Here is a 12808-nt window from a genome sequence, read left to right as displayed (position 1 = left end):
AGCACTCATGAATATGAAAGACTGATGGAGACAATGAGCTGGGCATAGCATAATGCGGGAAAATAGCTCACAATTGCAAAGAAACAATCTCAGTTTCTGACCTGAAATTCCTCTGCAATTTTAATTGGCCTTCGCAACACCAGAAATTAATGACTATTCAATTATTTAGGGCTTGTGGGGCAGGAGGGAAGTTGATGTGAGCAAAAACAAAGTTTGAGGGTGAAATGACTGGGTTCATTTTTTTAATCAGTTTTGAACCTCTGAAAGACTGAAAAGCTCATTACATTTCCGCTGTGTATGGAGATATTTTTTTTTACTAGGTAGATTCCAAAGAAACTCTGGCAAATAGGAAAAATAATGTGAAGCAGCAGAAACTTCATTCTTAGCATTAATACTTAGCACTTCTAGGGACTAGGATTGGGTTTGTAGTATTTTTTTCCTCTTACATTCATAACCAAATTATTTTATTTTCATTTCCTTGCATTCTTTTTTAATCTTATTAGTATCAGAATAATCATGATTTCATATATGCTGAAAAGACTGCTTCTAAGGAAGATAGCAAAACTGCTAACTATTATAGGATTCCCCTGTGAAATACCCTTTGTTTCTTTCTATAGTCAAGAAGAAGAAGTTGAATAAATTGCTCAATCTGTAAAAAGAAAAAATCTGAAGTCCATTGGGTGATGATTTCTAGTGTTTGCAATTGTAAGGTTGGATTATTCACTCAGTCGGTCAGGTTATCCTTGACCTTTTATACAAATCAGGATGCCCCTGAACCATTACAGATCACCAAGTTGATGAATTAATATTTTGACTCTACTGTCAATGCAAAAAAATCTCATCAGTTTGACAAAAGTGAAGCTTTTCAGCAGTCTACAGACTGCTGAAGAGACCAGAAACCATTATCTTCCCCAAGCCTCAGCAGTTATTTTTTTACGGTTTTGCAGGTCTTTCTTACTATATCCCACCGATCATACTCTGGAGAACAAGCTGCCTCCAATATTACCGAGCACGCCACAGTGTGCTTTGAGTGGTCCAGAGAAGCTGTTCAGATCTCAGGGTGCTGACCCAGTTTCTGGAGGTTTTGGTGGTCTCCCTGCACTGACTGCCCATAAGGGGACTGTAGAGCAACTGGATACCTAACTCATGACCCTTGAGTAGGCATTTGCAACACAGGAGAATCAATCTGGGCCTGGGTCTTCCTTGTTTCCCTGAAGTCATCAGCTATAATATGTTTCACTGTTGCTTAATTATCTCATTGTCATCAGACCCCTCTTCCACTTCTCAATTTCATCCGGTTAGCTCCAGTGATGCTTTTTGTATTTCGTTTTCTCCTTATCATAGGAAAATAATAGAAAAGAAGAAAAAGTGAACCTTGTATTGAGTCGTTTTGCTTGTTACAATGTTTATGACTACCAACAAACTGAAGTAGACCACATAAACAGCTTAAGTAAAAGGTTATCTTTTATCTTTATTGTTAAATCATACACTGAACTCAAAGGATACCCAAGATTAAAGTAGTAATGAAGGATGCCACAAGCATAGTGTGCAGAAATGAATACCATCATTCTAGAGAAAGGTGAATTAACTACTTTAAATTTTAGAGTTCTCTAATACACACAGCCCACAAGTTTCACAAGGATTTGGTCATATGAGGTCTGGGTAAACATCATGATTAATTAACTATTGCAGTGTTTTATATTGCCAGGGCATAGGCCACCATTCACAAGGCTGAAAGAACCATGCTGTTTTAAAGATAGCAGAATAATGACAAACTGTAGAGTTTAAGACACACTAGAGGATATAATATTCCTGAACAATATTCAGGCTTTTCTCTAAAATATGTTCATTCTTAAAGGAAGCCCAACTGCAACCTGCAAATTATTTGCTACATTATTGCCAAATCCCAAGGGCAGATTGTATCCCTAATTTCATTTCCAAATTCATTATTTTCCTTGAATGTATTGACTGACCCATGTTGATAAAAAGAAGGAAAAGATGAAACCCAGGTTTTCACTTCACAAACATAGATACTATACATGTCCGTCCTTCCTTCCTTCCTTCCTTCCTTCCTTCCTTCCTTCATTCCTTCCTTCTTTCCTTCTTTCCTTCTCTATCTCTTTCTCTCTCTCTGTAGTGCTATAGCACTTAAAGTTTCTGAGCCAGCTCCAGTATGCCCTTACTGTTAGACAGCTAAAGCTGTATTCTGACAAAACAGATATACCAAATGGGAAGAAGAAAAAAGGATGAAAGCCATGTTTCCATGGTTAACACGAGGAGTTGTCAGGATTAGAACACAGTTCTAAGTCTCACCCAGCCCACAGGCTTTATAAGTTTGTATATAGACACAGATATTCTCAGTGTATTGACAAATGCTTACAAATTGTTTCAAGCTTCTGTTTGGTTCTGATACAATAGCAATTTTCATTTCTCCAGCTGCTGGCAGCAGAGGACAGAATATACCCTCCTTCCCATCATTTCTGAAATATGTTAAAAGTAAAAGTAGCTGATGTAAAAATGTGGTGCTTCCCTCTATTACAAAATAAGGCACTTCAGAAAGTGTAAACCTGGCTTTGCACATATGCATATATCTATGCTGCATGTGAAACAGGAAGTACTGTTTATTTCGTGAAGGTCTGTCTATTCATTGTGCATGAAATGAGATGAAGACTAAAAAGTGTATTTTGCCAGAAAGGGAGAAAATGCCATCTAGAGAACCCACAAGTACAGAAAGTAACCTGGGAAAAAAAAAAGCCACACTACATGCACTTTGCAAAGAGACATTGATTTTGTCCCTATACGCTCTAAGAAGGTGTTCAAGTGTCCTTACAGCTCTCCAGAGAAAATCCTTTTAGAAGGTGCTGTAAAAAACAATAAGAGTGAGCTGTTCTCCTGTGATGGGGACTTTCCTAGAAAACTCAGTATCACTACCTGTTTTGAAGACATAATGGCTAATAATGTCAGCAAGAGAGAGGAAATTTGCAAATGGACTTTCAACATGACATTCGAGCAAGTGCTGGGAGTACAGAAATGACCTCAGTGCTTCGCAGCAGCCTGACAACAGCATGAGTCTGTAGGCAAAAGGGTTTGTGCTTTCAGACCTCTAAACAGTGGATTAAAGGTAGAAACTTCCATCTTAGAATTTATAGCTTACCAAATTAGAATGATGGCATGGATATTTCATCAACCTTTCTAAAACTTAAAATTAACAGAAAATATAAATGAGCAAAAACCAAAACTTATATATGTTTCATAACAGAGGAGCATCAGGGCCTGTCTAGCCTGATAGTGCCCTCAGAGTATCAACACAATCTAGCCAAGCAAGACAGAAACTTACCTTTTTTTGTCCTGTAGCTCCTTGCTCGTATAATTAATCTTCCTTTTGATCTCTTTTGTAGCTATTTGTGTGATCCATGAATTTTAGATAGATCTTTCATTCACATCAGTATTGTTAAATGTCTTTTCTGCCCTATAAGGTATATATGATTTTGTTACATAAAATCAGCTTACTAGGTATTTGAGAGAACATCTCTCTTTACAGGAAATTCTAATGCACTGCAGTTCCAAATGGTGGGAAATTACTTTCTTAAGACCAAGCTAAGGCACCACAATTATTATGAGGTGAATGACACATTTTTCACTGCAGCATTTTCTGCTGTTAGCTTCACTTACTTTGTTCAACAGTTTCGTTTTTGATAGACTTCTTACACATACATCTTCCTATACACTGTCTGTAGCTTATCCATCCTTTTTATTTTTTCAGTTGTAAACAGAAGTATACTTACGAAGTAACTATCCCACTGCCTCCCTGCACCCCTTTTACTGTGCTTGCATTCTCATTAACAGGAAATATTTGGAGTGCATGAACCAGACAGCTCTTCGAAAAAAAAAAACTAAACAGGAAGAAATTATTCAGGAGTCCACATAGTACACTCCAGTTGTAAATAGGCATTTAGACCACAGGACCAGACTAGAGCTAGTTCAGAATAAAAATAAATAGTACCTGTAATGGGATTTGGTATCAGACAGCCAGTATTAGCTCTTTTTCTCTATAAATATACCAGATATATTTCCCAGACACCTGATTCCAGATGGTGATATCGCCCTGTTAGTCCTTTCTCTGGATTTTGGTTTAGAATTGGCCCTGAAAGCAGTTGCTGATAGGCAGAAAGGTTCATTGGCTAAGCAGAGCTTTTTTTTTCCAAGAGAACTCTAGAAGCTGCCAGTTCCCTATGCATAGTGGCTCATAATATTTTGTCCTCTTTTTTGTTGGAACTGCTATTGCACAGCACCACAGAAGGAGGAGCAGGGGAAATGCACAAAGAATGCTGTTGTCTTATATGATCATTACAAAATCTACAGTGTTTACAATGTGTTTCCCTTTTTTTATTTCATCCTATACTGCTGATATGCCTCTCTCTCATGAAGCTGGTAACCCCCTCTATGTAGAAAAGCTCGTGCTTTCCACAGACACCTCCTAAGTGACACACGCTTTTGCTCAGTGCCAAAGGTTTTCCCGGTGTTGATGAACCCTCAGGCAACTGAGATTAAGGCTCAGCAGCACCTAGGTGAACAGCATGCAAAGATGTTCTGCTGCTAGCATCACAGATTAGTCCAAACTCTGTGCCATGGGCAGGGACATCTTCCACTAGATGGGGTTGCTCAAAGCCCTGTCCAACCTAGCCTTGAACATGCTGTCTGTAGCTGCCTTTAGATGAGCAGGTTCTCACAGCTGCATTGACTGCAGATAGCTTTAGATTGCCACTTTTCTCTCCGTTTTGAGTGCATGCACCCCAAGCACAAGTCCAAGAACATGCTCAGAGACCAGACATGAACTCTTGGTTTATGTAGCAGCAGTTTAATTCTGAGAGTGAACAAGGACTGGTTCTTTAGGTCCTGACAAGATGAGAACAACCAATGCAAACCACTGCAAGTGCACAATTTAAAGTCACATGTCTGGTATTGCCTTGTTCAGGACAAGGTTCGTTCTGAACAGGTTGTTTCTGGTAGTCAAAGCTGTCTGGCTGTGTTAGGATGCAGCTTTGCTGAGGTTAACATAGCCCTTTATCAGTGCACTGCCATGCACTGGCAAATCCTACATGCACTGTGTTCTGAACAGAGTTGCATGATGCCAACCTGAGAAAGTATTTAAAAGAGTTTGTGCTGAAAACTGACAGAGCTGGCTCCTGAGAAAGAACAAATGCAAAGTGCAGGATGAGAGAGAATTTGGTAATAAGGGATTGTGCCTCAGAGTTTAATACCCTCACATCTGTGTCGTTTTTTGTTTTTTTTTCCCTAAACCCCAGAAATTAATACCTTAAAAATATTTGCAAAAAAATTGTACAAAATTAAAATCTTGGCTGTCATTCAAAAGAAGAGAACAGAAATACTTTAGCATTTTAATGGGGATCCTTTGAGCAGGATGCTAGCAGATAACCACTGTAGTCAGATGATATGCACTGTTTCCAGCTGAGCTTTTCTTTTATGTGTCTCTGTCTGGTGGATTTTAGTTTCTTGCAGGTTAATTGCAACCAGACTGTGAGAAACAAAACAAAACCGTTGCAAGGATGAGTCAACTGAAATGATTAAAAAGTACTGAAGCTCTGTATGGTTTGTCCTTTATTTGTAATTGATGAGGTTGGGTTTGGATATCAATTTCACATTTATGAAAGTATGATGGCACCTGTCAGAAAACTGGATTACAGAGAACTGTTCTTCCCTCAGTTGTCATCTTTTATTTCCTTCGTCTTTTTTTTTTTTTTTTTTTTTCATTTTGCTAAAATTATAAAATGTTGCTTCTGTTATGTAGTCAAAATGACTGGTCATTCATCTTTTTGCATTCCTCTAACTTTCTTTTGGGAAGGATGCTTCTATTTCTGACTCAGACCTCATTTCTTAAGAGTGGCTGATGTGAACCATAATACCTAGCAACTTAATTTAGACTTGTCATACTTTCTGTGCCATATTTACTTTTGTTTCACAAACTTATAAAAACAAAACTGTTGCTGACTTTGCAATGTTTTCAGAAGCACAATCCCCTAGGGCAGATCCAGTTTCCTTGCAGCACTGTAGGTAGAAAGTTCAAACGTGAAAGCTCTACATTACAAAAAAACTGCAGGTTCTTCATTCACGGTGCTAGGGGGCGTTCTCTCACTCATTTAGTCACTACTGGAGTATATGCAGACCCATTGCTGATGGCCTAATCATGCATGTTAATTAGCAATCTGAAGTCACACTTCACAGCTATAAAACCAAACTAATTCAGTAAGGGGCGATGGGTACAAACTGGAACACAGGAGGTTCCACTTAAATATGAGAAGAAACTTCTTCACAGTGAGAGTGATAGAACACTGGAACAGGCTGCCCAGGGAGGTTGTGGAGTCTCCTTCTCTGGAGACATTCAAAACCCGCCTGGACACCTTCCTGTGTAACCTCATCTAGGTGTTCCCGCTCCAGCAGGGGGATTGGACTAGATGATCTTTCGAGGTCCCTTCCCTGACATTTTGTGATTCTGTGAACTCCAGCTCCACCTGCACTTTTGAACACTGAGCAGATCACTCTGTTCTTGTTGTCACATTGTGGACATAAAAGATAAGGCTGGTTAAAATGACTAATGCACATATAGTCTGCAAGGTAGCTTTATAATCCATCAATATGAGAGCTGCTACAAATCTGTGACGTAGTATAACTCGTTCCTTCTCATTCTGGAAACTGTTTGGTTTTAAGATCAGTCTGGTTTTGACTTCTCCATAAACATGTCAAGTGAATAAGGCAATTGAGGTATAAATCACTCAGTGATTTCTCAAGTAATGCAGAGTTGAGTGGGGTTATTTCCTAGCTCCACTGCCAATATCAATACTGCTTATGAGAGTTCATATAACCATTTCTGCCCTCTACCTGCGAGACTTCTGCTGAATGACAGTTTCTTTCTCTTGGGTGTTTTAATGATGTCTATAACATTACTGTTTACATGTCTTTTATACAGACATCATACGTTTTATTAAAAATTAAATTTTTGCTTTCTATTTTGATTTTTTTAATCCATTTTACTAGTACTCAAATATTTAATTCAATTTATACTGCTGTGTCAATGTCATACACCTTTATATGCTGCCACATATAGACAGCTTTACTCAAGGTCCAACAGGAAAAGTGACTTTTAAGGAACCTAAGCTCTGGTCAGAGTGCTACTGACTTGGCCAGAACTCATCATTTTGGATACCTAGATTTTGGGATGCATGTCACAGGGCACCTAGAAGATGCTGATTTTCAAAATGTGGACACTTTGTCCCTTCTAAAGATGTGGTTCTTTGCTTTTAGGAACATGTTCTTATTTTAGAATCAAACTTTTACAATCATCTAGATTTGCTAGTGATTTATGAATGAACATTAACTGGTATAGACAAACATGGAACATTTGTTTTTACTTGTTGGCTGCTATTTTCCTTTTATATTGAAAAATTAAACTACAGTGGTAGACGGAGTAGAGTCATGTGAGAACTTTTGGTAGGAAAAGAGTATGACACACAGAGGTTTAGTGCTCATTGACATTGCCATGAGTTGAATGCAAATGACCAGCCTCTGGCATTCTTGTGGTGCTGGTGATGGCACATCTCTAAAACTGGCTTTTTCAGAGCACTTACAAGTAAGCTAGGACATGAAATCTTCAACATGCAAAGTACTCATCTGACATCTCCCTGGAGACTTACCAGAGTTTCAGATCTAAAGGGAACAAACCTAGTGAGCAAAACCATTCATGAAAAAATGGCAGCAACAGAATCTACTCACAAAAAAAAAAAAAAGAAAATTTGGTAGTAGGAGAAACGGGGAGAACTTTAATGCTTGGAGTGGTTGCCCATCCTACACTTACATGACAAAAGTGGCAAGCATCATTTCTTTAGGGTTTTTTATTTCATTTTTTCCCCTTTGTTCCTCTCTGGGGAATAGTTCTACTTTTTCAGTAGCTCTGTGTAAAGTACAGTCAACATGTCCCTGCACTGAAAGCTTCTGACAAAGTAAGTGAGTTTGTGTTCAGAACTAAACAGTGCAAGACAGCAAGACCTTTATTTAATTAAAAAAAAAAAAAAAAAGTATTTCTGATTTTTTGCTGGCTTCCCAATAGAATGAAATTTCACATTAGAAATATAATTTTTTATAACCCCGTACAAGTGTTAATTGCCTTGTTAGTGCACTCTTCATCTTGCCTGTAGGCAGCCCCAGGTCAAATTCCCTACTCTTCTGGTTAAGATCTCTGCTAAATATTGAGGACTTTTCATAAACAAGAATGAATGATATATCTCATCACAAAATAGGTTTTAAGTACTGAAGCAGAAATTCCACCCTGGATCTGAGGAAATTCTCGTCAAAAACAAGCTTTTTCTACAACCTGTCTTTCCTACCCCGCAACGTATCAGCAGTCCTAAAGAAAAGTAACTTCCTCAAAAGCAACCTAACCAGTTTTCCAAACCTATTCTTTTCTTTTAAAACTGTTCGGATACTATGTGCCTTTTAAAGTGAAACAATAGAGAATTTAATATCATAGCCTCTCTGAGAAGTATGAAGTATGACCTGGACAGTAAAGATATCTTACACCAGGGAAGGGATGATGAAGTATTTTAGAAGGCTATTAAAAACAAACAAACCAAACACCAAAAAAAAAAAAAAAAAAAAAAAGAAACCAAACCCCCACACAAACACACACACACAAAATCCCCTTTTTCCTCATATTTTGTAAAGAAAAATGTATACTTCATCAAAAAGTAAAATAAATGCAATAGCATATAAAATGCTGAATATGCATTTGTCTGGCTTCTAGCTATTTTAAGGCAAGTTACATTTCAGTCCTCAACTGCTTGAGGATGTTCATTTCACACTCTAATCTAGAGAAAAGAAGATAGATCGTGTTTGACTGGATATATCAAATTCATTCTGTCAACCAGGTTTGTCTCCTTTGTGCTTAACGTCCCCACATTAGTAGTGATTAGTCGTTTCTGTAAAGACTTGTCAGTACTCTAAATGCATCCTACACAGTAGGGAGAACAATTCCAATGATTAGGAAAACTGAAGCATCAAAAATCAGATTAATGCAAGGCAGCTGCAGAAACAAGGTCACAAAGACAAAGTGATGCTCTCCTTTCACTGAAGGGAGCTGATGGTGAAACTGTTGCAGCTCTTCTGCCTCTTCACCATGTGATCTGCATATGCAGCTCTTGTAAGTTTTCTAAGAGAAGTGTCTGCTACATTCTCAACATTCAGCAGTGTGTATATTATTTGATTTACATGCTTTTGAACTATTAGAACACACTTACTAGTAGGAACTTGCCAAATACATCTGCACGAGGAGCAACACTGCTTTTGTTTCCAGGCAGGGCTGAGGGATGATCACTTGGGATCTAACAAATTTTCAGTCATTCATACGAACTCTCTGTGAAAGGCAAGTGAGGCCTGGGAGAACATGTCAGGGATGTGCTCCTTTGTCAGCTGCCTCCTTTCTACACCTTTGATGACCTCCTGTGTTTAAGCTTCTTGCCCTCCACATCCAAATGCTGTGTTTTGTCTTTTGATTCCAGACACAATTCCCTCAGTTAAAAATCACTGACCTTTTTGTAACACAGCTTCAATGCATTAGCAGTGAACCAGATGGGACACCATTTGTACAGTTCGTAGTGCCAAGGTTCACTAATTTCTCATAATTTATAAGTTTAGCATTTGAAAAATGAAAAAAAAAAAAGTTTTTGCAGAAGGAGGAATTATCACAGTGATTACCACAGAAAAGATAGATTAATGAGGGAGAGGGAAAAAGAGATAGAGAGATTACAACATTCCTTGAGTCACAATAGTGAAGATACATGAAAGAAAAATGAATTAATCAATGATGCTACAGCCTAATGAAAAATTAGAAAGAAAAATAGTAATAACAGAAATCACTTGAGCTATAATGTTCAAGCAAGAATCAAAATTTTGTTTGAAAGCTTTCCATGAAGACAGGTATTTTTTTAAAACCTTGTAGCCCTCAATAGGATTAACAGATTTCCAACATGGTAAGCATATCCTCCTATCACAGCTCCTCTGGCCACATAAGTTCTCTTCATCTTTCAAAGCCCAGGTGCTTCTAACAAGGCCTGGACTGAAAAATGCATTAACATGAAAATACTTCTATATACTATGCATTAAATTGTATATCACCTGATACACCTGGGTTACATGTCAGCAGCCTGGGACACAGTCAGGGTCCCATGGCCTGCAGCTTCTATTCTGCAAAACCTCAGGTTCTTTCAATTTACAGCTCTCATCTAAGCCCTTGCAGGTGGTTGTGCTGGTTTTGGCTGGCATACAGTTAATATTCTTTATAATAGATTGTATGGGGCTATGTTTTGGATTTGTGCTGAAAACGGTGCTGATAATACAGGGACATTTTCATTATTGCTGAGAAGTGTTTACACAAAGTCAAGACCTCTTTTGCACTTTCCTGCCCGTGGGAAGCAGTGAATGAATTCCCTGTTTTGCTTTGCAGGCATGTGTGGCTTTTGCTGCACTTTTTAAACAGTCATTATCTCAACTCACAAGTTTTCTCACTTTTACCCTTCCAATTCTCTTTCCCATCCCACCAGGGGGGAATAATGGAGTGGCTGTGTGGTGCTTTCTGTCTGACTGGGTTAAACCATGACAGCAGTGCGCACTTCTCCAGGGAAAGACAGGAGGGTCCACTTCGCACTTTGTAGGCAAAATACCTAGCATAAAGAGTGTTCCTTTTTCATGCATGCATTTCTCTTTTTCAAGTGAGTTAAATTACTTTTTTTGTTCTTCTTCTTTTTTTTTTTTTTTTTTTTTTTTTTTTTTTATTTCCAGATCAAGGCCTCCCTCTGTAAAAATTCACAGTCTCTCTGTAAAACTTGGAATTTTCCAAATTTCATTATTAAATGCTTAGGAATGTTCCATTTAATTGTATTGTACAGTTGTTAAAAATCACTTTGCAAGTTCCTTCACTATTCAGAGTAAGGAACAGGGTAGTGGGACAGAGTTGATCATGCCAAACTGACCAATGCAGCTGAGCAGGTCAAATAATCTCAGCAGCCTCACTAATGAGTCTGCATCTGGGTAGGAACAACCCCAGATTCCAGTATAAGTTGGGGAACAACCTGTTGGAGAGGAGTGTAGGGGAAAGGGACCTGGGGGTCCTGGTGGACAGCAGGATGACCATGAGCCAGCACTGTGCCCTTGTGGCCAGGAAGGCCAATGGCATCCTGGGATGCATTAGAAGGGGGGTGGTTAGTAGGTGCAGTGAGGTTCTCCTCCCCCTCTACTCTGCCCTGGTGAGACCACATCTGGAATATTGTGTCCAGTTCTGGGCTCTTCAGTTCCAGAAGGACAGGGAACTGCTGGAGAGAGTCCAGCACAGGGCAACAAAGATGATTAAGGGAGTGGAGCATGTCCCTTATGAGGAAGGGTTGAGGGAGCTTGGTCTCTTTAGCTTGGAGAAGAGGAGACTGAGGGGTGACCTCATTAATGTTTATAAATATGTGAAGGGTGAGTGTCACGAGGATGGAGCCAGGCTCTTCTCAGTGACAACCAATGATAGGACAAGGGGCAATGGGTACAAACTGGAACACAGGAGGTTCCACTTAAATATGAGAAGAAACTTCTTCTCAGTGAGGGTGGTAGAGCACTGGAACAGGCTGCCCAGGGAGGTTGTGGAGTCTCCTTCTCTGGAGACATTCAAAACCCACCTGGACGTCTTCCTGTGTAACCTCATCTAGGTGTTCCTGCTTCGGCAGGGGGATTGAACTAGATGATCTTTTGAGATCCCTTCCAATCCCTAATGTTCTGTGATTCTGTGAAAGAAAAGTTCTTCCATCTGATTCCCTCTTTCCTAATACTGTATGGTTTTGACACAGTGGGTATAAATATGTGTGTTAGATATTAAAAATAAAATAAAATAAATCTACAAATTACTAGACATGCTAAGCCAAATGAGAGTGCACATAGAACCACAATTAATCAAAATATTTATAGGAGCCATGTGTTAAATGAATAATCTGGTTACCTCTTTCTACTGTATTCCACTAGAACGAGAATAAGTAACCTTTTGATACGTGAAAAATGCATAGAGCTGGAGTTCTATTCAGCAAACAGAAAAGAAAGTAACAACTAATAAATCTTTCACTCTGTGTGGTAGGTATGATGAACCCATTGTTCAGTTCAACAATAAATGCAGTTTGGAACCCATGCATACTTGTAATCCATCTCTTTACCCTTTCCACAAACTGTTTCTTTTACTGCTATCATATATTAGAAGCCACAGCTAGACCTCTCAGGGGTACCTATAACAGGAAATTACAGCATTATTTTTTTCTTTTCTGCTCTTTGTCTTCCTGTCTATAGCTCAGGATTTCCTTTCAGCATATGGAAAAAGTTATGAATCATATAACATTTGCACTAGGTAAACCCAGGTAGTATGAAGAATCAGTCAATGTCTTTTTTTGTGTTCTGTCTGGCTTACATCATATTTCTGGTTGCAGCATCACAGCTATGATATACAGGCAACTGACAGCCTGAGAAATGTCCTGAGTGTCTGACCAAAAGCCTGGGGCAAAGATCTTTACCTCACACCCAGGGAGGGATAAATAGTGCATCTACACATAGGCTCACAAACACCTACTGACATATTTGTAGAGAGAAGTAAATTATTGTTAGTGTAAAACTGACTGCTGGCTACTTTCCATGCTCTGAGCAAAGGGATCAGTGTCAGATGTCCCAGAGTTGTTAACCTTTGTACCACTTGTGCTGTTTCAGAGACCTCTCTCTTTTT

Source organism: Nesoenas mayeri (genome assembly GCF_963082525.1).
Source record: "Nesoenas mayeri genome assembly, chromosome: 1".
Taxonomy (NCBI): domain Eukaryota; kingdom Metazoa; phylum Chordata; class Aves; order Columbiformes; family Columbidae; genus Nesoenas; species Nesoenas mayeri.
Note: the sequence above shows the minus strand (reverse complement) of the source record.